Source organism: Macrotis lagotis, chromosome 6 (genome assembly GCF_037893015.1).
Source record: "Macrotis lagotis isolate mMagLag1 chromosome 6, bilby.v1.9.chrom.fasta, whole genome shotgun sequence".
NCBI lineage: Eukaryota > Metazoa > Chordata > Mammalia > Peramelemorphia > Peramelidae > Macrotis > Macrotis lagotis.
This window is the reverse complement of record NC_133663.1, coordinates 199295015-199319662: the sequence shown is the minus strand read 5'-3', so window position 1 is coordinate 199319662 and position 24648 is coordinate 199295015. Positions and strand designations below refer to the sequence as shown.

Here is a 24648-nt window from a genome sequence, read left to right as displayed (position 1 = left end):
GGTTGTCCAAACTGAGAGGAACTGCATCCATCAGGGTTGATCATCTCACAATGTTGTTGTTAATATACACACTGTTCTCTTGGTTCTGCTCCCTTTGCTCACCATCAGATCCTATTCATTCTATGCTTTTCCAGAGTCCAACCATTTAAGCTTTCTTATAGAACAATAATATTCCATAATACTTATATACCATAACTTATTTAATCAATACCCCAATTGATGGGCATCCCATTAATTTTCTTTTTTTCCCCTATCTCATGAATTTCTTTCTTTTCCCTTAATACAAATTCCTCATCCCAAAAATGACTAATCTGCAAAAATGTCAAACATAAATGTGTGTATATATATATATATTACTCACGTGAATATTCACCACTGAGCAGAGGGGGATGGGAAGGGAAGATGGAAGGAAATCATGCAACTTAAAAGTAGGCATATGCAAGGGATGAATGTTGAAAAACTTTAATAACATATAATTAAAAAAAATAAAGTATCAATTTAAAAAACAAGATGATCAACTTCAGAAGAAATATGAATAGGGATAAAAATATATAGAATTTTCTTTGTAGTACATGGCACATATCAAAATTGAACATATATCAGGGTAGGAAAATCATACAATCAAATGCAGAAAGGCAGAAATAATAAATCCATACTTTTTTAGATCATGATGCAATGAAATTACATATAATGAAGGGCCATGGAAAAATAAACTAAATTTGATTGAAAACTAACTTAATTTTAAGAACGAATGGATCAAATAACAAACCATAGAAATAATAAAAAATTTCATTCAAGATACTCATCACAACATCATACCAAAATTTATGAGATACAGTCAAAGCAGTTTTTAGGGGAAATTTTGTATCTCTAAATACTTATGTGAATAAAATAGAGAAAGAAGAGATTATGGAAGTGGACATGCATGCAGCTAAAAAAGCTAAAAAAGGAACAAATTAAAGATCAACAATTAAATACCAAATTCAAAATTCCAAAAGCAAAGGAGAGATTAAAAAATTGAAAGTAAGAAAAACATTGATATGATAAATAGAAACAAGATCTGATTTTATTTTTTTAAATCTAATAAAATAAATAAATCTTAGGTTAATTTGATTTTAAATAAAAGAAAAAATAATACTGAATTACAGTATAAAAAATAAAAAGGGTGAACTCACCACAAAAGAGGAGAAAGTTAAAGAGATAATTCAATTATTATGCCCATCTATATACCAATAAATTTGATAACCCATTTGAAATGGATGAACATTAACAAAAATACCAACTACCCCAGTTAACAGAAGGAATAAAATACTTAACCTCATTTCAGAACAAAAATTTGAAGAAACCATCAATAAACTCCCTAAGAAAAAGTCTCCAGGTAAAGATGGATTTACAAGTGAATTCTCCCAAACATTTAAGGAACAATTAATTCTAATTCTATATAAACCATTTAAAAAAATGGAGGACTTCTGCCAAATTCCATTTATGATACCAATATGGTGCTCATATCTAAATAAGGAAGAAACAAAATAGACAAAGAAATTTAGAGACTGATATCCCTTACAAACATTGATGCAAAAATCTTAAATACAATTTTACTAAAGAGATCACCACAAGTTATTACTAGGATAATACATCATGATCAGGTAAGATTTATACCAGCTAGGCAGGGGTAATTCAATATTAGGAAAATACTGAACATAATTGGATATATCTTTAACAAAACCAACAGACATCAAAAGAATATCTCAAAAGAGGCTGAAAAAGTCTTTGACAAAATACAGCATCCATTCCCATCAAATAACACTAGGAAAATATGGGAATAGAGTTTTATTTAAAATAATATTATCTATCTAAAACCATCAACAAATTTTATATGTAATGGTGAATACTCAAGACCATTTCCAATAAGATCAGATGTTCATGAACCAAGAATGCCCATTATCACCATTATTATTTGATATGGTATTAGAAATTTTAGCTTGAGGAATAAGAGAAGAAAAAAAATTGAAGAATTAATGAGAACGCAAAACATTCACTCTTTGTAGATGACATGATGGCATACTCAGAGAACCCTAGAATATAATCTAAAATACTACTTTAAAGAACAACTTCAGCAAGCTAGAATGATGTAAAATAAACTCTCATAAATCATCCACATTTCCATATATTAACACCAAAGCTCAAGTGCAAGAGATAGGAAAAGTAATCCCAATTAAAGTCACTGCAGAACAAAAAATACTTAGGAATATATCTTCCAAGACAAATCCAGAAACTGTATGAACAATTACAAAACAGCTCTCACACATATAAAGTCAGATCTAAACAACTGGAAAAACCTCAGTTGTTCATGCTAAGGTCAAACTAATATAATATAAATGAAAAGTTTAGCCAATTTCAGTGCCATACCAAATAAACTACCAAATAACTATTTTACAGAACTAGAAAATGTAGTAACAAAATTCATCTGAAAAAACAAAAGGTCAAGAATTCAAGGGAACTGGGGGGAAAAATGTAATTGAAGATAGTCTACTAGCTGTACCATATATAATACTGTACTATAAAGCAGCAATCATCAAAACTGCCTTCTACTGGTTAAGAAACAAAATAATGGATAAGTGAATTAATAAGATGGGTACAAAAGAAATAGTAGCAAATGACTTCAATAGTCTATTGTTTGACAAACCCAAAGATACTAACTTATGGGATGAGAACTCATAATTCGACAAAACCTATTAGGAAAACTAGAAAATAGTATGCAAAAAGCTAGGCATAAACCCACATCTCAAACCTACCAAAATGAGGTCTAAATGGGTACAGAATTTAGATATAAAAGGTGATATTATACAGCAATTAAGAGATCTATGGAAAGGGGAGAAATTAATGGCCAAATGATTGAGTATGTTATAAATTGCCAAATGAATGATTTTGATTATATTAAATTAAACATTTTTGCATTAATAAAATCAATGCTTCTAAGATTAGAACAAAAACAGAAAGCTAGGAAACAATTTCAAAGGTAGGCTTCTGATTAAGGTTTCATTTCTAAAATATATAGAGATTTGAATCAAATTTATAAGGTTACAAATCATGCCCCATTTGATAGTCAAAGGATATGAAAAATCAGTTTACAAATGGAGAAATTAAAGCTATATATAATCACATAAAAAATTCTTCAAATCATTATTGATTAGAAAAATGTAAATTAAAACAACTATGAAGCACTACACACAGGTTGGCTAAGATGAGAAAAAGGGAAAATGATCAATGTTGTTGAGATTGTAGGAGGATTGGGACCTTAATACACTATTGTTGGAGTTCTGAATTAATCCAACTATTCAGAAGTACAATATGGTGGGGGCAGAAGAAATCATAAAAATTGGGAAAAATCCCATTTATTCCAAAATATATGAGGCAGTTTTTTTTTTTGTAGTAGCAAAGATTGGAAATTAAAGGAATATACATCAACTGGGGAATGGTTGAACAAATTATGATACATGAATGTTATAGAGTACTATTGTTCTATAAGGAACTATGAATAACTGGACCCTAGAAAAGCATGGAAAGAAGTTAATAAACTGATGCTGAATCAAAAGAAAAGAAAGAGATTGTACACATTAACAACATTGTGAGTTGATCAATCTTGATGAATGCAGCTCCTCCCAGTAAATCAAAGAGCTTTACAACTGTGCTACTGGTTAAAGACAAAACCATCCATATCCACATGAAAACAAATGAACACACAGAACCTGAATGAATCCTATGTTGACTTTATAAATATTAATCTTTTTTCCTCTATATCCCATGATTTTCTTTCTTTTCCCTTAGTCCAAATTACACATACACAAAAAGATTAATTTGTAAACATGCTAAACAGAAATGTACATGCAGATCATTCACTAGACTGTTTATCACTGAGGGGAGGTGTGGTGGGAAGGCAGGATGGAGGAAAATTATGTAACATAAACATGGATGAATTTTGAAAACCTTTTGTAACATTTAATTGGAAAAATAAAATAACATTAAAAGGAATGTTGCCGAAGGGTTTTGAATAGGCAATTCAGTAAATATGTATCAAAACCAGGATTTGAAGGGTCTTCCTGAATAGAAAGATGATTCATACTATCATCCAGTGTTGGTTAAACACATAATAAAATTGAGAAATAATATCTGAACAGTCATAATAGTTTTTTGTCTCTAAGATCCCTTTCTAACATATTCTATACTACATATGACAGCATTTTTTATATCTTAGGAAATACAAAATCAAAATTTCCAAAAAAGTTTTATAAAAATAACCTCTTTAAAATTAGAAACAACAGATGGAGAGCACCGCTTAACTCATTCTCCTTACATTTTACTCAATTAAGTTTGAAGAAATAGTTGCCATGTTGGTACCCTTGCTAGATTTTCTGGTGTAGCCTTCATTAGAAGACAGTATTGATTAGTTCAAATTCTAGGTGGCTCAGAGCTCAAATCCCATTATTGCTTACCGTATATCCCCATGTATAAGATGCACCCTTATTTTTTTTTCAAAAAACCAAACCATTCCCCAATTGACAAATGAGGAAATCAAAGCGATCTATAGCCATAAGAAAAATTGCTTTAAATCATTACTTTTTAGAGAAATGCAAATTAAATCATCTCTCAGGTACTACTTCACACCTCTCAGACTGGCCAATATGACCAGAAAGGACAATGATCAATGTTGAGAGGGATGTGGGAATTCTAGGACACTAATAAATTTTTGGTGGAGCTGTGAACTCATCCAACCTTTCTGGAGAGCAATTTGGAATTATGCCCAAAGGGCAACAAAAATGTGCATACACTTTGATCCAGCAATACCACTACTGGTTCTATACCCTGAAGAGATTATGAAAAAGGGTAAAAACATCACTTATACAAAAATATTCATAGCAGCCCTGTTTGTGGTGGCAAATAATTGGAAATGTCCTTCAATTGAGGAATGGCTTAATAAACTGTGGTATATGTATGTCATGGAACACTATTGTTCTATTAGAAACCAGGAGGGATGGGAATTCAGGGAAACCTGGAAGGATTTGCATGAAGTGATGCTGAGCATGACGAGCAGAACTAAAAGAACATTGTGCACCCCAACAGCAACATGAGGGTGATGATCAAACTTAACAGACTTGCTTGTTCCATCAGTGCAACAATCAGGCACAATTTGGGGTTATCTACAATGAAGAATATCATCTGTATTCAGAGAAATAATTGTAGAGTTTGAACAAAGATCAAAGACTATTACCTTTAATTTTTAAAAAAGTTATCTTATTATGTAATTTTGATATCTCTTATACTTTATTTTTCTTCCTTAATAATATGATTTTTCAGGGACGGCTAGGTGGTACAGTGGATAGAGCACTGGCCTTGAAGTCAGGAGTATCTGAGTTCAAATCCGGCCTCAGATACTTAACAATCACCTAGCTGCGTGGCCTTGGGCAAGCCACTTAACCCCACTGCCTTGAAAAATCTAAAACAAAGAAAAAAAGAAAAAAAAGAATATGATTTGTCTCTCATCACATTCAAAATAAATAAAATCTTTCTTTTATAAAAAAAAAAACAAACACCTTTATTTTGAGACCTGAAATTTGAAAAAAAATGTATTACATAAAGTTATTGAGCTCTCTGCTCATAGCTTTTAGGCATCTTTTAGGCAAGTCTGATGTGTGTACCCAAGCTTAGTCCATTCTGTTTCATGAACCTGAAGCACCTGTTGTGTCCTTTGAAATCAGTCACTTCTTTTTCATCGGCTGTTCTTCTGGCCTCCTGCTGAACCATCTTTATGGACACAGGAATTCCACTTGCCCTTTGCTCTTCAATGTATAGCTTCAATTACCTGTCTAACTCAGGCCATTTTGCTGACTTGCCTCTCATGATCTTCTTCTGCTGTAGTGTTTTCAGTGGGGTTTCTTCTTCCTATAGCCAGTCTCAGATTGCATTCTCAGTTGGAGGAGGACCAAACTGACATTCATCAGCATGATCTCCATCCACTTTTGCAAACTGGATCACTTTGAACCTGAAATCAGCACTGTCTGAAAAATGTTTTCTGAGCTATTTCTGGGCAGAACATGGCAAAACATAACCTATTATACCGGTAACAAATGGGAAACAATGAGTGCAAAGACAAGTGTGAAAAAGTGGGAAATGAAAGTACAAAATCTACAACCACTGTATAAGACACTTCTGGTTTTTAGACCCAATTTTTTTTAAATGGGTTCATCTTATACATGGGGAAATACAATATACCTCTGTGCTGATCTTAGACAGTTTTACACAAAATAAGAGGAATACAAAATTTTTATTCTCAATGCTTCCTTCTCTTTCCCCTAAAAATGAAATTCATTTAAATTAAAGTCTAATTTATTTTTGGTTCAGATTCTTTGAGGTAATCAAAACTGTTCATAGTATGTATATATTATATATATATATATATATATATATATATATATATATATATATATATATGAGTTTTGGTTATATGAATGTACTGCAATTTAAAAAAAAAACTACCTAATTTTTTTCGTACAAAAATTAGATTCTATTAACATTTTAGGTGCAAAATAAAGTTGTACGTATGTCTAGCCTGAACTTCCATCTCCAGTATGGTTATGTGCCTTTAATCAGTGAATTATGAATTTTAATTTGAATTAAATTTTGGCAATATTTTATAAATATTTATAATGAAAATACTAAATTTTCTATACTCCAGCAGAAGTAGAGACTGCAGCCTTGGTAAGGAATAGGGTCATTTCTCAGAAGGAAGAAAAACAAGGAAGAACTAATTTTGAAGTACAAAATTAAAGCAAAAATGGGATTATTGTGAGGGATCTGTTTTCTAAGCAAAATAATTTTAAAATTCTGTTGCTGAGAGGAATGTAAAAGGGAATATTCTAAGAGACGTGAGGGTAAGAAGAGATTTGTAACTGCTCCTAGTGGAGTACTTCAATCAGGGAAAAATGAAAGTTTTGCTGAGTAGTTCTGAGAATTTCAATGAAGATTATGTGTAATATAAATTTGACTATGTTACTTTTTCCAGCCCCTTTTTACTAAAGGAGTAGCAAAGACATCTGAGTTAGCCAAGTTTGTGAATTTGCAAACCAAAAATAGTGACAGGACATAGAATAAGGAATTTGGGGGGTGGTAAAACACAATATTAGGATTGTAAAAAGAGAAAACTCAAAACAAAAAAGAGGCATTAAAGGTTAAGATGAGAACAAAAAATAATTTTCTACTATATGAGTCATAGTGAGAGATTTTGATTCATAAATTTATGATCAAGTATGAGAACTATAGAGTTCAAGATTCTTAAGGCATAGCAGAATTATGTGTGATAGTGAAATTGTGACCATCACTGTGAAGAAACTACAGTAGAGTGAATTTGGAGATCAGAGACCCTGGAATGTGAAAGGGATATCAATATACAGAGTATGCATTTGTGATCAGCTCACCTCCATCACTGGTGCAGTTTCTCAGTAAGAGGGAAAGACTTCATATAGAAGGAGAGGTAATGAGTCAATAACTGAACTATTAACTATAAGGTGGAAAATGACCTGAGGGCCAGATCAGGACAAAGTAAAATAAAGTAAATCTAAAAGAGGAATGTCCAATGAGTGATAGTGCCAAAGTAATTGTCTATAAGTTGTCCAATCTTCAGTCACTGTGTAGGAAGCACATGTATGAAGTAGCACCCACAAGTAAAGAAAGTGGACAAAGACGTAATGCCTTTAGTGAGAACCAGGTATTTTTAAGTACTAAAAGATGAAAAGATTTTAAGAGGAAGAGTTCCCCATTCCCCTCCCAAATACAACACAAAATCTCATTTTTTTCTTTCAAACACAAAGAAAAAATTTGATTTTTCAATAAGTTTTCTAGAAATAGAAAATACCTTGAAGTGAATGGGACATGCAAAATTTATTTCCTATTATTTTTGGTGTGAGTAGCTTGTTGCTTATAGTTAATATTCTTTTTGCTCAAGTTTTCATATGGCAATAGTATATATTCAGTGAGATTTTTAAAAAATATTTTGAAATTTTTAACATTTGGAAACTACAAGTATGTATAATATCATTTGATCATAGTTATTAGACCTAGTTCTCAAATTTTTATAGTAAAGAAATAGCTCCAATTTAGGAAGTACTTATATAAGTAAAAAGATCACTAAATCTGTTTGCTCCCACTGAGCTATAGGACTTCAATCAAATCACACTCTGAGCTTCAGGTTCTTCACTAATATATGAAGTTTATAACTAGACAATCTATGTAGTAAAGGTTTTTACAACTCCAAATTTCCAGGATTAAGTGGTAGTGAAAAACAGCATGTAATGCATACCAAACAAGCCTCCAGGGGAGAATTCTGGCTTCTGGCTCATCAAGAAAAAGGACATGTACTACATTTAGCAAAGAACAGTTTACTATTCTTTTAAACTAGTTTCAAAAGAACACATTCTGATATAGAAGAAAGAGAAGAACTGTCAGGGAATATCACTATTGATGAATCTAGAATGCAGATTTGGTTCCAAAATCAAAGATCTAAACAATTAGTACATCAGAAAAAAGTGAACATCTCTAGTTTCCACAGAAATATTGTATAAAGATCAGCTGCATGCAAAAGAGAGTATACTTTTTTAACTTCATTTTAATTTTTTTTGGTGTCTTTTTTAATTTTGGTGTGTTTTCTTTCACAACATGAATAACATAGAAATATGCTTTGCATGACTGCACATGTTTAACATATCAAATTGCTCGCCTATGTAATGAGGAGGAGAGAAGGGAAAGAGGAGGCTTAATGAATGCTAAAAATTTTACAAGTAATTGAGAAAAAGTTAACAAGTTCTAATTTTATAGGCCTTTTATTATTTGTGCTTCTGTTTATCATTTTTTTCTGAGAATTTTCCACATCTGTGTTGCAGCTTTCCAACAGTCTTTGGAATTCTTTTCCCTCAAAATCTTTCATTTCATTTTCAATGGTATCTAAGGAAGAATGATCTTTCAAACTTGTAATACTATTTATCATTTGAAGACAGTAGTCTTTGCTGAGACATGTTCTGTCTACATTTTATTCAATCTAATGAAAATCATTGATGTACTGCCTTGTTTCCCATACTTCTGATTACCACTTGCCAACTTCCTAGTTTCTGCTTTTCAAACCACCTAATATTCTCCTAGATAGAAGCATTCCCTCCATTCCCAGCTTGGAATATTTTTTTACTTTTTGACAACATTCAATCCAAGGACATTTTCTTCATTTCTTTTGTATGATTAGTCTTTGTTTCTCCCTAACCAAACTATAATCCCAATTTCTCCCTCCCTCAAAAGTTTTTGTTTTTCTACCATAAGCAGAAGAAAAAATAACCTATTTATTCTTTCACAAATGAAGAAAAGCTAGATAAATAAGCAGTGTATATATTTATATATATGCATATACTAAGATGAAATTTCATAAGTCAAATCCTGTTCCATCCTTCTATATCATTAATAACTTTATCATATATTTTAGAATGGCCCTTTATTTTTCAGGAATCCGAAACTATGGCAATATTGCAAGTGAAGGTATTCAGGCAAATATAAAGGTGTATTCAAGCAATCAATAAACAATTATTGAGTATCTACAATGTAGTAAGCATTGTGCTAAATGGTGGGGATACAAGAAAAGAGTGTAGTCCCTGTCCTCAAGCAACTTACAATCTAATTAAGGAGACAATAAAGAACAAATAAATATTGTAAGCAAATTACATACAGGATGAACAGGAAATATTAAAAAAAGAAAAGGCCCTGGAATTAGAAAAAATTGGGGAGGGCTTCTTTTAAAAATATAATTGGGAATTTTTTAGCAAAATAAACAAAAATAGATCATGTTACTATGTGGTTTTCCAAGTCAATATGTGGTTCGGAATGACCTTATATATTCCATTTCTGCATGAGTTTGATACTGCTGCCATAGACAAGGCATGTAACATTACCAGACTTCATGTAAAAAATGATGATGGTAATCCTTCCACTACCTGATTAACAAGGGAGTTAGGAACAAACTCTCCATACAAAGTACTATCTGATCTATTATCAATAATGTCATTATTCTTTATTAATATTCTTTAATAAAATATGGTATTATCTCATCCATAACACTCCACAAACCCTCAATGAAGTCAGAGGAATTTTAGAGAATTTGCTTTTCTTCAGAATTGTTTTAGTTTCCTCAAATTTCTCCAAACTATCAATGATAAGGTTATAATTCCTAATATTTCTTTTGACCTGGGCATAGAACTTTGAGTCAATACAAGGGGACACATCATTGTATCAAAATAAGCCTATTCAAATTATGACAGAATCTGTGAAGTACCAATGGATAGAGTGGTCAATTTTTTTCACATTTTAGCAAATACCCAAGAATTGAGTCTTACATATAGATGATGGGATGGGATATGAACACAGAAAGTAAAAGGGAAGCAAACTATTTTTAATGATAAAAAGGGACTATTAATTTTGTGTATCACCATACAATTTATCTAAGAACTTAAGAAATTAACTATCTAAATTTATTTAACATTTATTAAGCATAACATAGTGGATATATGATCTTGGATAAAGTAAGATCCAGGTTCAAGCCTTATCTGACTCATTCTTGTATTGTCATCTTGGACTAGCTGCTAAAGTTTTCATTATCATAACCACTTCTCAAACACAATAAGTTGCAGATATATTGGAGATGGTCATCAGTAGAAGGGATTTAGACATCAGATAAGTTCCTCAATGATGAAACTGGAGCTTGAAAATTTTTTTCCATTTCTTTCTCCATCCCCACTCCAAAAACAAACAACGATAACAAAAAAGCAAAACTTTGCACTTGGTGCTCAGAAATATAAAAGAAAATCAAGACAGTCATTCTCTTCAATGAAAAGAAAAACTAAATATTTAAATACTCTGTCATTAAAAGTGTGAAGTTGTGGCTGATAATAATTGTGACTTGTCACTTTTAAGGATATTTAAGTCTGATTTCATTCATAAAACAATAGACATAATATCAGCATACATAACTCAATGAAAATGCAACAGTACTCCACCATTTCTCTTTACATATTCTGTTCACAGAGTATTTATGTATCTTAAATAATCAGCTCTCTTTAACTTCCTCCAGTACATTGAATAATAGTCACTAGCTGTCAAGCATCTCTAACACATTCAATTATTAGCAGTTGTTCTGGGAAAAGTGCAATGACATTCTGTTTGGGTGTGTTTTCTACAAAATCTGTCATGCTGAGCAGATCCTCAGCTGTTGGTTCACAGAGGGTGTCAGACCTTTGAGCTGTCACATGGTCAAACAATGAAAAACAGCTCAATAGGCATGATAATTATGATAGTGGAAGAATAGCCATAATGAATTCTAATTGCTTGCAAGTGGCAGTTGCCATAAGGCAAAAACTCCAAACCAATCTTCCACCAGTAGTTATATCCATAAGAAATGGAATAAATGATATGGAGGCCTAAGAGAACTGGTTCTATATTAGAGACATTCAGTACCAGAGAAGTCTAATTATTAGAGCAATATGGCTTTGGTCTTGTTGGTATTCTCAAATTATGATATACTATTTTCGTAACACATTCATTCAACCATTCTAGTACCCCAGTATACAGTTATCCCAATTCTAGTCATTTTGATTTAATTCCCTAAATTTATTGAAACAATTTCGTGGTTGGTCAGTTGTGTTGTCTGTATTTGATCTTAATGTAAGAAGAGAAAGAAAAACAAAGATACAGCTACAAATTTACCAAATTACCAAAAATATTTTTGATTGAAACAAAAGTACTAAGTATTTTTATGAATCTAAATGAGAATATTCTGATGTATTTACTTCTGATTAAGCCCTGAGTGGTTCATTGAACATATAATTTAAAAAATTCATATTAATATCACAGCTTCAGTAAAACTTAGGAAAAAATAAACAATAAAATCTTAATGTGATCACCTGAGCAGTTATACTCTTGTTTATGTTGATTTAATCCAGATTGTTCTAGGGGCAATGACAATTAATTATACATACTCATTTTCTATAATGTTGTACTATCCCTAAAACAAACTGAGCAACTTCAGATTATCTGAATTTCCGTCATCTTCACAAGTACTAGCAAGTTGCACAATCTGAAGGTTTCAATTATTAGATAAGTTCCTCTACTGCTAAAATGTAATCACCTATTGGATTAGGAAATCTTACGGAATCAATTGGGATTTGAGTTTTCTGAGTTCAAGAAGTTTATAATTGGAACCAGATCATTTTTTTCCTATGAATTTTCCTATGAATTTCATTTCCTTCATTTAATTCTCCAAATGACGTTAATGTCATTAAAAAGGCATTAAGTTCTCATTTCTGTCATGTAAGAACATATGGTATTAGAAATTTCTATTGTGGGTTCCAGAATGGTATATTAAAAGCAATATGTTTGATGCTGAGAGGTACACATTTGGAGTTCTCAATAATATTGGATTTGGGAGTAGTATATTCCTAGATTCACTCAAGATTGACTGAAATCAAGACATCTGATCAAGATGGCAGAGAGAAGCTAGGCACTACTCTAAGCTCTCCTGGCTTTCTCTCAGAACCAACATGAGTCAAGTGGCTTAACAAATTTTGAACTGATAGAACCCACAAAAGAATAGAGAGGAACATATTTCAAAAAGATCTGTCACAAAGGAGCATGGGCCTGCATGGGGTAGAGATCAGAAATCCAGATCTGGCAGCAGTGTGGGGCAGGAACTAACCTGGGAACTGCAAGGGTGGGAGCTGAAGCCTTTACAGTATGCAGGTGGGCAGACTGGCAGAGCTCTAGGATGGTATCCCAGGGCCACCCATGCAATCAGCAAAGTTGGTCTGGACAGTCCACAAGCTTCCAGTGCTCCCAAAGGAGCTGCTGTCATTCCAGTAAGAGGAAATGATTTTCTCCAGTACAAGAACAGACACAATCCCAGGTGTTCTCACCTTTCGCCAAGACCCAGGTGTGGGTGGCAGGACTTCCCCAGCCAGAGACCCTTTAACATTTCTAGCTTGGTAGGCCTGGCCCAGTGACTAGGTTGCTTGAGGATAGCCCAGATCCAGGTTGAGGGAGTGGGCAGCTGACACCTCCAACACAGACAATATAGAGTAAGATTCTAGGGTTTCTTACTGGTTTCTTACTGAGTAACTCCCTACAGTTTCTAACTCTAGTGAGCAAAACCTCTAGAGTTCTCAACACCAAAAGTCTGAATCAACTCCTTACCCAACACAAGACCCTAATGAAAGCTAACATTCCAAAATGAAAAAAAGGAAATATTGAATGTCACCTTGGAGATAAGGATACTAGCTCAGAAAAGGAAGACAGAAGTGATGCAATATGTGAAACTTCAGAAGAAAATATGAATTGACCTCTTGTCCAGAAAGAATTCCTAGAAGAGATCAGAAAGGAGTTTAAAAATCAAATGTAAAAACTGGGAAGAGAAATGCAAAAGAAAATTAATACCATGTAAGAGAAACTAAGTATTGTATAACAAAAAAAATGACAGAAGAAAACAAATTTATTAAAAATACAATTGGACAAATACAAAAAGTAAATAAACTCCTCAAGAACAAGTGGGCAAATGGAAAAAAAAAAAAAACTTCTTTATGTTAGAATTCGTCAAATGGAAAAGAGATGCAAAAGCTAAATGGAGAAAATATCTCTCTGAAAAAGAGATTGGACAGCACCCATTTCTACTAAAAACACCAGAGAGCATATGAATAAATGGATTGTTTCTTAAAAATGATATGCAGTATCTATCCAACACAATCCACAAGCATTATTATGCAATGGGGATAAACAAGAAATATTTCAATATCAGGAGTGAAACAAAAATGCCCACTTTCACCACTATTATTCAATATTGTATTAGAAATATTAACTTTAGCAATACGAGAAGAAAAAGAAATTGAATGAATAAGAATTGGTAATGAAAAAACAAAGTTTTCACTCTTTGTAAATGATATAATGGTATACCTAGAAAACACAAGAAAATCATCTAAAAAAACTACTAGAAAAAAATTAGCAACTTTAGCAAAGTCACAGGATATAAAATAAATCCACATAAATCTTCAGGATTTCTACAAATATAAAATATAGTACCAAGAGAAAGAGAAATCCCATTTAAAATAAATTTAGACAACATAAAATTCTTGGGAATCTACCTGCCAAGACAAACTCAGAAACTTTATGAAAACAAAAATAAAACACATTTCATATAAATAACTGGGCAAATATCAAATCCTCATGGGATGGCTGAATTAATATAAGAAAAATTACAATTTTCCTAAATTAAACTATGAATTTAGTGCCATATCAATCAAACTTCCAAAAGTTATTTTAGTGAGCTAAAAGAAAAAGCAATTAAATTCATATGGAGGAACAAAAAGTCAATAATATTGAGGGGATTAATGAAAAAAAAATATAAAAGAAGATGGCCTAGTCATACCAGAACTAAAATTATATTATAAAGTGTCAGTAATCTGACTAAGAATTAGAGTGGTGGATCAGTGGAATAAATTAGATGCATAAGAGACAGCATTAAATAATTATAGTAATCTACTGTTTGATAAGCCCAAAAAGCCCAGCTTCTGGGATAAGAACTCACTCTTCCATAAAAAACTACTGGGAAAACTAGAAGATAGCATGACAGAAACTAGGATTAGGCCAACATTTCATACCCTATACAAAGATGAGGCCAAAATGGGTACAGGATTTAGACATAAAAGACAATATTCTAAGCAATTTAGGAGAACAAGGAAAAGTTTACCTGTCAGATCTATGGAAAGAGGCCCAGTTTATGACCAAAGAAGAGAAAAAGAACATTATAAAAAACAAACTAGATAATTTTGATTACATTAAATTAAAAATATTTTGCACAAACAAAATCACTGTAACCAAGTTCAAAGGGAATGTAATAAATTGGGAAGCAATTTTTACAATTAATGTTTCTGACAAAGGGCTTTATTTTTAATACATATAGAATGCTGAGTCAAATTTATAAAAAAAAAAGTGTCATTCGCCAATTGGTAGATGGTCAAAGGATATGCAAAAGAAATTCTCAGATGATGAAATCAAAGCTAACTATAGTCAAATGAAAAATTGCTCCAAATTATTACTGATTACCACCTCACACCTCTCAGATTGGCTGATGGGAACAGAAAGGAAAATGATCTATGTGGGAGGAGTTGAAGAAATGAGGGATATTAATGCATTGTTGGTGGAGCTGTGAACTGATTCAACATTTCTAGAGAGTAATTTGCAATTTTGCTCAAAGAGCAATAAAAATGTTTATACTCGTTGATCCAGCAATACCACACTGGATCTGTATCCTGATGAGATCATAAAAAAGGGTAAAAGTTCCACATGAAAAAAAAATATAAATAGCAGTTCTGTTTGTAGTGGCAAAGAATTAGAAATTGAGGGGATGTCCATCAATTGAGGAATAGCTAAACAGAGTATGGTATATGAATATGATGGAACCCTATTGTTCTATAAGAAATCATAAGGTACAGGACTTCAGAACAGCCTGGAAAGACTTGCATAAATGGATGCAGAGTGAAATGAGCAGAATGACAACATTCTATACACTAACAACAACATAGGATGTTGATTAACCATGATGGACTTGTTCATTTTAGCAGTACAATAATCACAGACAATTTAAAAAAATTTAAAAGATGTGTAATGTAAAATGCTATCTATATCCAGAGAAGGAACTGTGAAGTTTAAATCAAGATTAAAACTTATTTTCAATTTTTGAAAAATTGTTTTATGTATTGTCATTTTTTTCCTCTTTGATGCTTTCATCTATTTATATCTGATTCTTTTTTCATGATTGATATGGATCTATGTTTTGCATGGTTATAAATGTAAGACCCTTTATCAGGTTGTTTTCTGACAGGTAGGGAAGGAAAAAAATTAAAACTCAAAACTTTGCAAAAAATGATTGGTTAAAAACTGCCATTGCACATAGTTGGAAGAAATAAAATATTATAAAGAAAAGTGTTCAATTGAGGAGAGCTCTATTGCTGGAGATGAGAGATTGGGATCAATGGTCCTACCAGAAAAAGAATCACAAGAAATTCAGACCAGAATTTGGTGATTGGAGAGTTATAATGTTCAAAAAGAAGATGATCTGATTATATTAGAATAAAAATAGCTTTTTGCACATGAATAAATGTAGAATAAATGTTCATTAAAATGAGATACCCTGAAAATAAGCCCTTGATATATTTGGAAACAAAAAATTAATATATGATAGGTCTTATTTTTTCATAAGGATATGATACTATGAAGCTTTATGCTTCAAGAAGAGTTTATGTAGTAGTGTTGAGAAATAAGAGTTCTTAACTTTTTTTTTATTTTGGGCCCCATTGGCAGGTCCATATGGCTATTGATCCCTTCTCAGAATAATATTTTGAATGCAGAAAATATAATACATGTGATTTACAGAAGATATCAATGAGATTGAAATTCAGTTGTCAAGAGGTACTGAGGTGGCACAGTAGATAGAGTGCTGGTTCTGGACTCAGTATGATGTGAGTTCAAATCTGATTTCAGATATTTACTCATATTCTGGGCAAATCATTTAATTCTGATTGTCTGTTTCCTCATCTGTAAATAAATACATAAGCTGGACAAGGGAATGGCAAACCACTCCAGTGTCTTTCCAAAGAAAATCTCAAATGGAGTCACAGAGAATCAGATATAACTGAAAAAGTAAACAAAAACAGGTATTAAAAATAAAACTAATCTCATGAGACCCCAGTTAAGAACTCATAACAGAAGATAAAATAGATGTCTGCCACAGTAACAAAAAAAGCATGTTGTGAATATATCATATTTGATGATTTTCATTTAATTTGAAAATAGGGGAAAACTTCAGTATCTTTATTTACTACGTCTAAGAAATATCCAATATACCCAACAAATAATTCTATAACCTATGACTTAAGATTTACAAAGTGGAATAGTTCTCTACTTGCTGACATTTCCCTTTTACACAATTAAAAATATTAGAAAGTCTGGACAGCTAGGTGGCACAGTGGATAGAGCACTGGTCCTGGAATCAGAAGAGTCTGAGTTCAAATCCAGGCTCAGACATAAAATACTTACATAGCTATGTGATTTTATGCAAATCATTTAACCCCACTAATTTGCAAAAAAACAAAAAAATTAAGTTTTTCTGATGTCAAGCCTATATTTATCTCTTTGAAACCTTTACCCATTGCTCCTGTTTGTATCTTCTATGGACAAACAGGATAAGTCATATCTCACTTCCACATGTGTCCTTTAATCACTTGAATGAATCCTTTCATCAAGATTAAGTATTCTTAGTTGTCTGGTCATTAATATGAATGTATTTGTAAATGTTGAGGCAGAGAGCTGATGCTAGAAATTAATAGACAAAAATGTTTTTTTATACAATCATATCACATCTGAAAGTCAATTCTTTGTGTGTCTTTATAGATCTGCCTGATTCTTAATGAATCGGAGAGATTTCTGAGCATGGAAGCTACATAAGTGTGGTGAAACTGTAGAAATTAGAGAGGGGTCAGAAAAAAGGAAGGAACTTTTGATTGTCTGACTGAAACACATGGGCTTTAACATATGTATTGATTTCTAGCACTTGCATCTCCTAAGACATTCCCAGCAAGAAAGTTCTCTTCTTAATAAAACTGACTTTTCATCATGTTCTCAAATCAAAAATTCTTGTTGATTTTTATTATCTCCTTTAATTTGTATATTTTGCTTGATTTCTGTTTAATATTTGCATGGATTGCTGGATTCAGTCAATATTTAAGATTGCTGGGAAGGAACTATACTTGTCAAGAATAGGTAGGCTTTTTTCTTTTGTCCTGTTTTGAAAGACAAGGTATAGTAGCTAATATTTATTTTAAATTTTTCATTAAATTATTTCCATACTTTATTCTGAAAATAGTCCATCTATCCCAAAAATATTTTCTGTATAACAGATAGACATTATTCTAGCCCCATATTCAACTAGAAGAAGTAAAATCTTCTAGCTAATTTCTACTGTCACTCCATTAAGCTATTGGTGGTATAGACAAAGTTTTCATGCAGCTAGATGGCACAACATATAGAGTACTGGCCTTGGAGTCAGGAGGATGAGAGTTCATATCCGGCCTCAGACACTTGACACTTACTAGTTGTATGACTTTGAGTGAATCAGTTAAACCCTGATTGCACCGCATCTGGGATCATCTCCAGGTGTCCTGATTCATATATGATCATTGGATCCAGATGACTGATAGAGAAAGTAGGACTGGTGACTTAGCACAGCAACCCCTCCCTCAAATTCAATTTATATGTTTGTCATGGCATCATCCTAATATCATGATCTCCTTCAATAATGATGGATAAACATCATCACCGTGCAACTTTCTACAAAGGAAAATTCAAAGTTCCCTGTGGATGAGATAGATCTCAGATTAGACAGATATAAATAAATATAAACCCATGCTACAAACAAGTTAGTCTATATTAGAAAGAAATCTCTTATATATGGATGGTTTTCTTTATTTTACAATGAGGATTTCAAGCAAAATAACTAAATATTTACCAAAGAAATATTAAAAACATATTTATAATCAAAACAAAGTGGAAAGAAAGTTAGAGAATGAAAATTATGCCAGGAATCTATATAGAAGTTAAACAGCAGGCCAGGAATTCTGATTACAGAAGAAGTAGTAGATCACCATTTTGGGTAAAAGGCAATGTTCCTTAAAGAGGTCAAGAAGACAGTGCAGAGAATTAGGCTAATTGTCTCAGAAAGGAAAAGCATGCTCTTGTCTCACATACAGATAGGAATATACCCTTATACATACATAAGTGTTTGTGTATAATGAGAAGAATGTTAAAGTGCATGCTTTAATTCTTCTTGTCTTAGAATGCATTTCATTTTAAAACAGCATTCAGAAAATCTTTGATGGTGTATTCATCAATCCATCTGCTTAATGCAAATTATTTGAAGTGCAGGTGGCTTGTAAGATTGTGTTGGAGCAAGTAATAAACTTTCTGAATCTCTTGTGCTCTTTCATGCTCTGCTGAATTGTGAAATAGGGTTATCATCTTTAATTCTTTAGCCTAACCATATACACAATTAGAGATTTTCCTGTATTTTTACTAAATACAGACCAAATAAATGGTACAAAGATCACCAGGATGTCTCAAAATGGCAAACTGTGTATGCAAAGATGAATTGCAATCTGAACACACTGTAGCAATTTAATGAATGTCTCTTGAATTAAAGTAACTTGACTTTATTTTTAAAAAGTATTTCAATCAAATAACATTGTACTACTTTCTTTGATAAATTATTAATTCAAGTTTTAAACAAATTTATTTCCTAAATATTAATAAAAAGGCAAAACGCAAAAGGCAAAAATTTTTAATAAGAATTCATGCAAACTTAATCATCACACACTTTATAAAGGCAGGACTGGGGGAAACTAGTAAATTTTAAAAATTAATTTATTAATTTATTCATATGCACATGAATATTTTTAAGTTATGAAATTTCCTTCCACCCTCCCTTCTTATCCCCCTTGCTTCAGGGGTGAACAGTCAGCTTAGCATTGAACATACATATTTTCAATAAACATATTTACAGATAAGTAATTTTCAGTATGAGGAATTAGGATTAAGGGAGATGCATAAGAGATAATTTTTATAAAGATGTCAGATACTAAGAGTTGATTTTTGTTTTGTTTTGTTTTGTTTTTCTTCCTCTGAATACATCAGGAAATCAATTTCTTTAGTAGTAAAAAAAAGTCATTGAAATCCCTGAAATCTATGAACTGGGGTCCATAGATTCAAATTAAGGAGGAAGTGTCAAAAAGGATAAACTATGAAAGATTTTGAAAAAAAATACAGAATTGCCCTCACATGTTCCAAAGGAACTTACTTCCTCTATTAAATGGCATTTTAGACATTCATCATGTTATGCTTGACTCCGCATTCTTAATGCACATATCTACTCATCTGCCATATATTATCATTTCTTTCTCCAGTTCAATTCTGGGAAATGATTACTACAAATTAATATCACTAAATAAATAATTGTATGAGTCAGTGCAAAAGAAATTTGATACTTTTATCTGAGATAGGAAAAGGAAGAAAAGCCAAACATATGAATTAGATAAAATCAAGGAACTTGTGATTGAGTAAAATAAAAGTAAGAAGAGAAAGTTAAGGGAAAAGTATGAGATTCAAGTAAGTGAAAGTAAAAATCACTGCAAAGAACAGTGTTAAACTTAAAAAAGGAGATAAATCCATATATTTGTAACTCTGATTGTTATCATTAATTTCAAAAATAGAAAAAAGACAGCATTCCAAAATCTTTTTATGAGAAAAATATTGTCCTGTTGTCCAAATAGAGGAGATAACAAAACATAAGAACTGTATTTGTGATCATTGTTCCTTTTTTTCCTTTAAAAGGTCAATTTCTACTATATAATATTAATTTGAAGTTCAAATATAACTACCAAAAATTCAAGTAGGTGGATGTTAACATCTATATGTTAATAGTTTGTCTGAGGCAATGTCCATTTAATGACTAAGGCCTAGGTAAGCATTGAGATAAAAAATGGCCTAATTTATCATCACAAAATATCAATAAAGAAGATGAAGATCCTCTAAGTTCCTTGCCAGAACAGAAGATAACTGCTATTTACTTGTACTGCCTCCCTTGCAACATTTATTACCTTTCAGTTCTTTACGCACTCTTTTTTAAACCCAAACTAAACTCTAAATTCCATACTTAATTGAAACAATATTTATTTTCGGATCTAAAAGCCTTGTCTTAATTCTTGTTCTTCTTGATCTCTGCAGTTTTGGGCATCCTCTCCTTCTATAAGGGAAGATTCTATCTTAGCTGGATTGTTATAATGCTGCACTTTCCCAGTTCTCCTCCTATGTCTTATTCCTTTGTTACTATCTGTCTATTGGACATTTCTCAGTGAATGTGCTTTAAATAACTTAGATTAAGTGTGCCCAAAACAAAACTCATTATATTCTTCCAAAATCCACCCTACTTCTGAACTTTCCTTTATTTTTGGGAAAACCAGCACTAATGCTTTTTAGGTTTTTGCAAGGCAAATGGGGTTAAGTGGGTTGCCCAAGGCCACACACCCAGGTAATTATTAAGTGTCTGAGGCCAGATTTGAACTTACATACTCCTGACTCCAGGGCTGGTGTTCTATCCATTGTGCCACCTAGCTACCCCTGATTTGTTTTAGACATTTTTCATGTGATGCTTGACTCATCTTTCTTTTCTTTTGTTTTGTTTTGTTTTCTTTTTGTTTTTTGGAAGGCAATGGATTTAAGTGACTTGCTTAAGGTCACATAGCTAGGAACTCAGGTCCTCTTGACTCCGGTGCTCTATCCACTGTACCACCTAGTTGCCCCTCAACTCCTCATTCTTAATGCACGTATCTACCCAGCTGCTGACACATACACACACACACACACACACACCACACCACAGAGAAAGAATGAGAGAGAGAGAGAGAGAGAGAGAGAGAGAGAGAGAGACCCATTCTCCTGCATTAGCACTTATTACCTCCAGCCTGGACTACTAGTTGTACCCCTTCTTGATCTAATCTAACCTCCTCCAAGTTGTCAAAACTTTTTCTAAAACAGAAATTTGATCACTTGTCTCTGCTAGCTCCTCTAAAAACTATTACTTTGAAAATATATCTTAATTCTTCTGCTGGTAATTACAATACTTTTCAACCATTTTGATATTCCTGCACATTATCACAGAGGGTTTGATGTCACTTGACCTTCTTATTTTTCCTCATACCCTGGGTTTGCTCCTGCCTCTGCCCTTTTAAACTGGCTTTTTCCTATGCCTGGAATGCCTTTCTTTTTGATTATTCCTACTATCCCTCAAGGACCCACTCAAATTTCACCTCTCATGTCACAGATATCCTGATCCCACTCAGTTACTAAGGCTTTTCACTAAAGTCATCCTGTATTTATTTAATATCTATTTAGTATATAGTGATATGTACACATATTGTCTACCCCTTATTGATGATAAACTCCTTGGTGGCAAGGATGATTTTCACCTTTTTCTTTGTATCCCTAGTGTCTAATAAATGATGTATAGTTTCATGAAGATAATTTGTAAATGCTTGGTGATTAAATGGTTAAAAAGAAATCCACTATTTTTGTTACTTTGATTTATTTTTTAGTTTGATTGTAGATTCACTTCTTTAGAAACAGCTAGCCTTAAACTAAACCAGTCTAGCATATAATCTCTTAAATCTTGGTTTACCTATGTACATCATTGAGTAGCAGATAATTAAGAAGAATAAAATAATCAAAAGTTTATAAGCCTTTTAAAAAAGCATAATTTTCCTTTCTAGCAGAAAGGCATGTTGATTAAAAATTAAGTTCCCTAGGGGCGGCTAGGTTGTGCAGTGGATAAAGCACCAGCCCTGGAGTCAGGAGTACCTGGGTGAAAATCTGGTCTCAGACACTTAATAATTACCTAGCTGTGTGGCCTTGGGCAAGCCACTTAACCCCATTTGCTTTGCAAAAAATTAAAAAAATTAAGTTCCTTTTTCTTGCCAAAAGCAGGGTTGATCAAAGGTTAAATTCCCTATTCTGATAACTAGCAAAGGATAGTCAAGGGTTAAATTAATTCCCCACCACCACCCTTATTTTATCTTGATCTAGAGTCTAAGTTCAGTAATAGACTAGTCAAAGAAAGATGAGGATTAGGGATGTAATATTAAGCACTGACCATAAATTCTTCTTTCCCAGTACACCTTCTTTTTTGATAGGTACCATCTTGGAGAAGCTAAGTAGTAGTCATGTGACTAGTCTTTGTCTGATAGAATTATATTCAAATCATATTTCTGTAATTTTTCCAATTACTCTTTTTTGTTATAAAAAATCTCTGTAAATCACTCCTTGTCTCTGACTTCTGAGCCAGATGACCTGATTTGATATGCAAATGCTACCTTTGTAGATTAAATCATAAATGGCTTGGTAACTGTTTCCTCAGTTTCTTTTTTATTTCAGATAATCTATTGTATCACAACTCAGATATATTTAATGACTATTCCATGACCAGTGAACAAATAAGTTCATAAAACCAGGTTTGAAACAATAGGTTCATTCTAAGCACTGTGTTCTGTCAAATGCCCCTGTCAGGCTTATAATTTATTTTGATTTTGTTTTTTGAAACTTCATATACATATTTTAATACATATTGGCAGATTATATATATTTGAACTTTACAATGACTTGACATTCATATCATGGCAAATTCTCTGTTTTACTCTTAACAGTTTCAACATAGGCTACTTTGGGATGTCAAGATTTGAGTTTAACTTGCAGTTTACTCCGATTGTCCACAGGCACAGATAAATGTATATTTGCTTAGCTTTCAAAACTTACCCTGCAATAAAAGTAATTATGTGCTTTCTTTGGAATCTTTCACTGTATGTTCTTCTGTTTCAAAGAGCTTATGAATGTTTCCAGATTTTTCCTCTCTGCATGATTTCAAATGATTTCCATGGGTAGCACATGTATAATTTACATGAAGAGTTGGTATGAGGAGCCAGAGCTAAGATAACAGAGTAAATACAGGGTCTCACCAGAGCTCTTCCCCAAACCTCTCTAAATATCTTTAAATAATGACTGAACAAATTCTAGAGAGGTTGAACTCACAAAAAATTATTTCCCAGTGCAAAACAATTTGAAATGTTTGCTGAACCAAGGAGAGAGAATAGTGTGGTCCAGTGCAGATGTCAGACGGCAACTTAATCAGGGGAAGCAGTGGTAGTTTCCAGACCTCTCAGTCCACAGATGGCAAAGAAAACTTAGAAGGTTGACAAGAAACTCTGTCACCACAGGGTGAGAGTAGAGCATAGTCCAGTACAGGCCTTGGCAGTGCAGTCCTGGTTCTAGCAAATAAGAAGCAGGCTTCCAGAGCAACTGAATTGGCAGTTGTTGCAACTACTTCCAGAGCCCTCAGCCCACAGATGGTAAGGGGGTCAGTAGGAGATTTTAGGGGTCTCTTTGCTATCACTGAGGTAGGACTCTGGTGTTTTACCAATACTCAGATCTTGGTCACAGTCCCAGGGAGAGTAGGCCCAGTAGCACACCAGAGTATACTGCTCCAGAAGAATGTGGACCTTCCTCACAGTTTCAGGACAGAAAACACATTGATCGCCTCACAGATCAGGGAACAGATAAAAGGAGTAGAAAACACGTCTTTTAAGATTGTACCAGCTTGGGAGAATTGAAAACATGCAGGTACTTAGAAGGATCTCTGGAAACAGGTACAACAAAACCCTTGAAGCCTGGGACAGTGTGTCCTCCACCCTAGAAGCAAAGCTCTACTTTAACAAAGAATGAAAATCAAAATCATAGGTGGGGAAAATGAGCAAACAGACCATAGAAAGTTACTATGCTGATAAGACCAAAAATCATACTCAGAAAAAGAAAACAAAGTCAAAAAACTCCAACATCTAAAACCTCCAAAAAAACCTGAATTAATCTCAGGACATGAAAAAACTCAAACGTAATTTTGAAAATCAATTAAGGGCAACAGAAGAA

The 24648-nt window shown here is 32.8% G+C and overlaps 1 protein-coding gene across 1 annotated transcript in view; it reads right to left on the bottom strand.

Annotated features, from left to right (window-relative positions):
* Window positions 1–24648, bottom strand: part of ROBO2 (roundabout guidance receptor 2) — a 795143-nt gene that overhangs the window by 471557 nt on the left and 298938 nt on the right.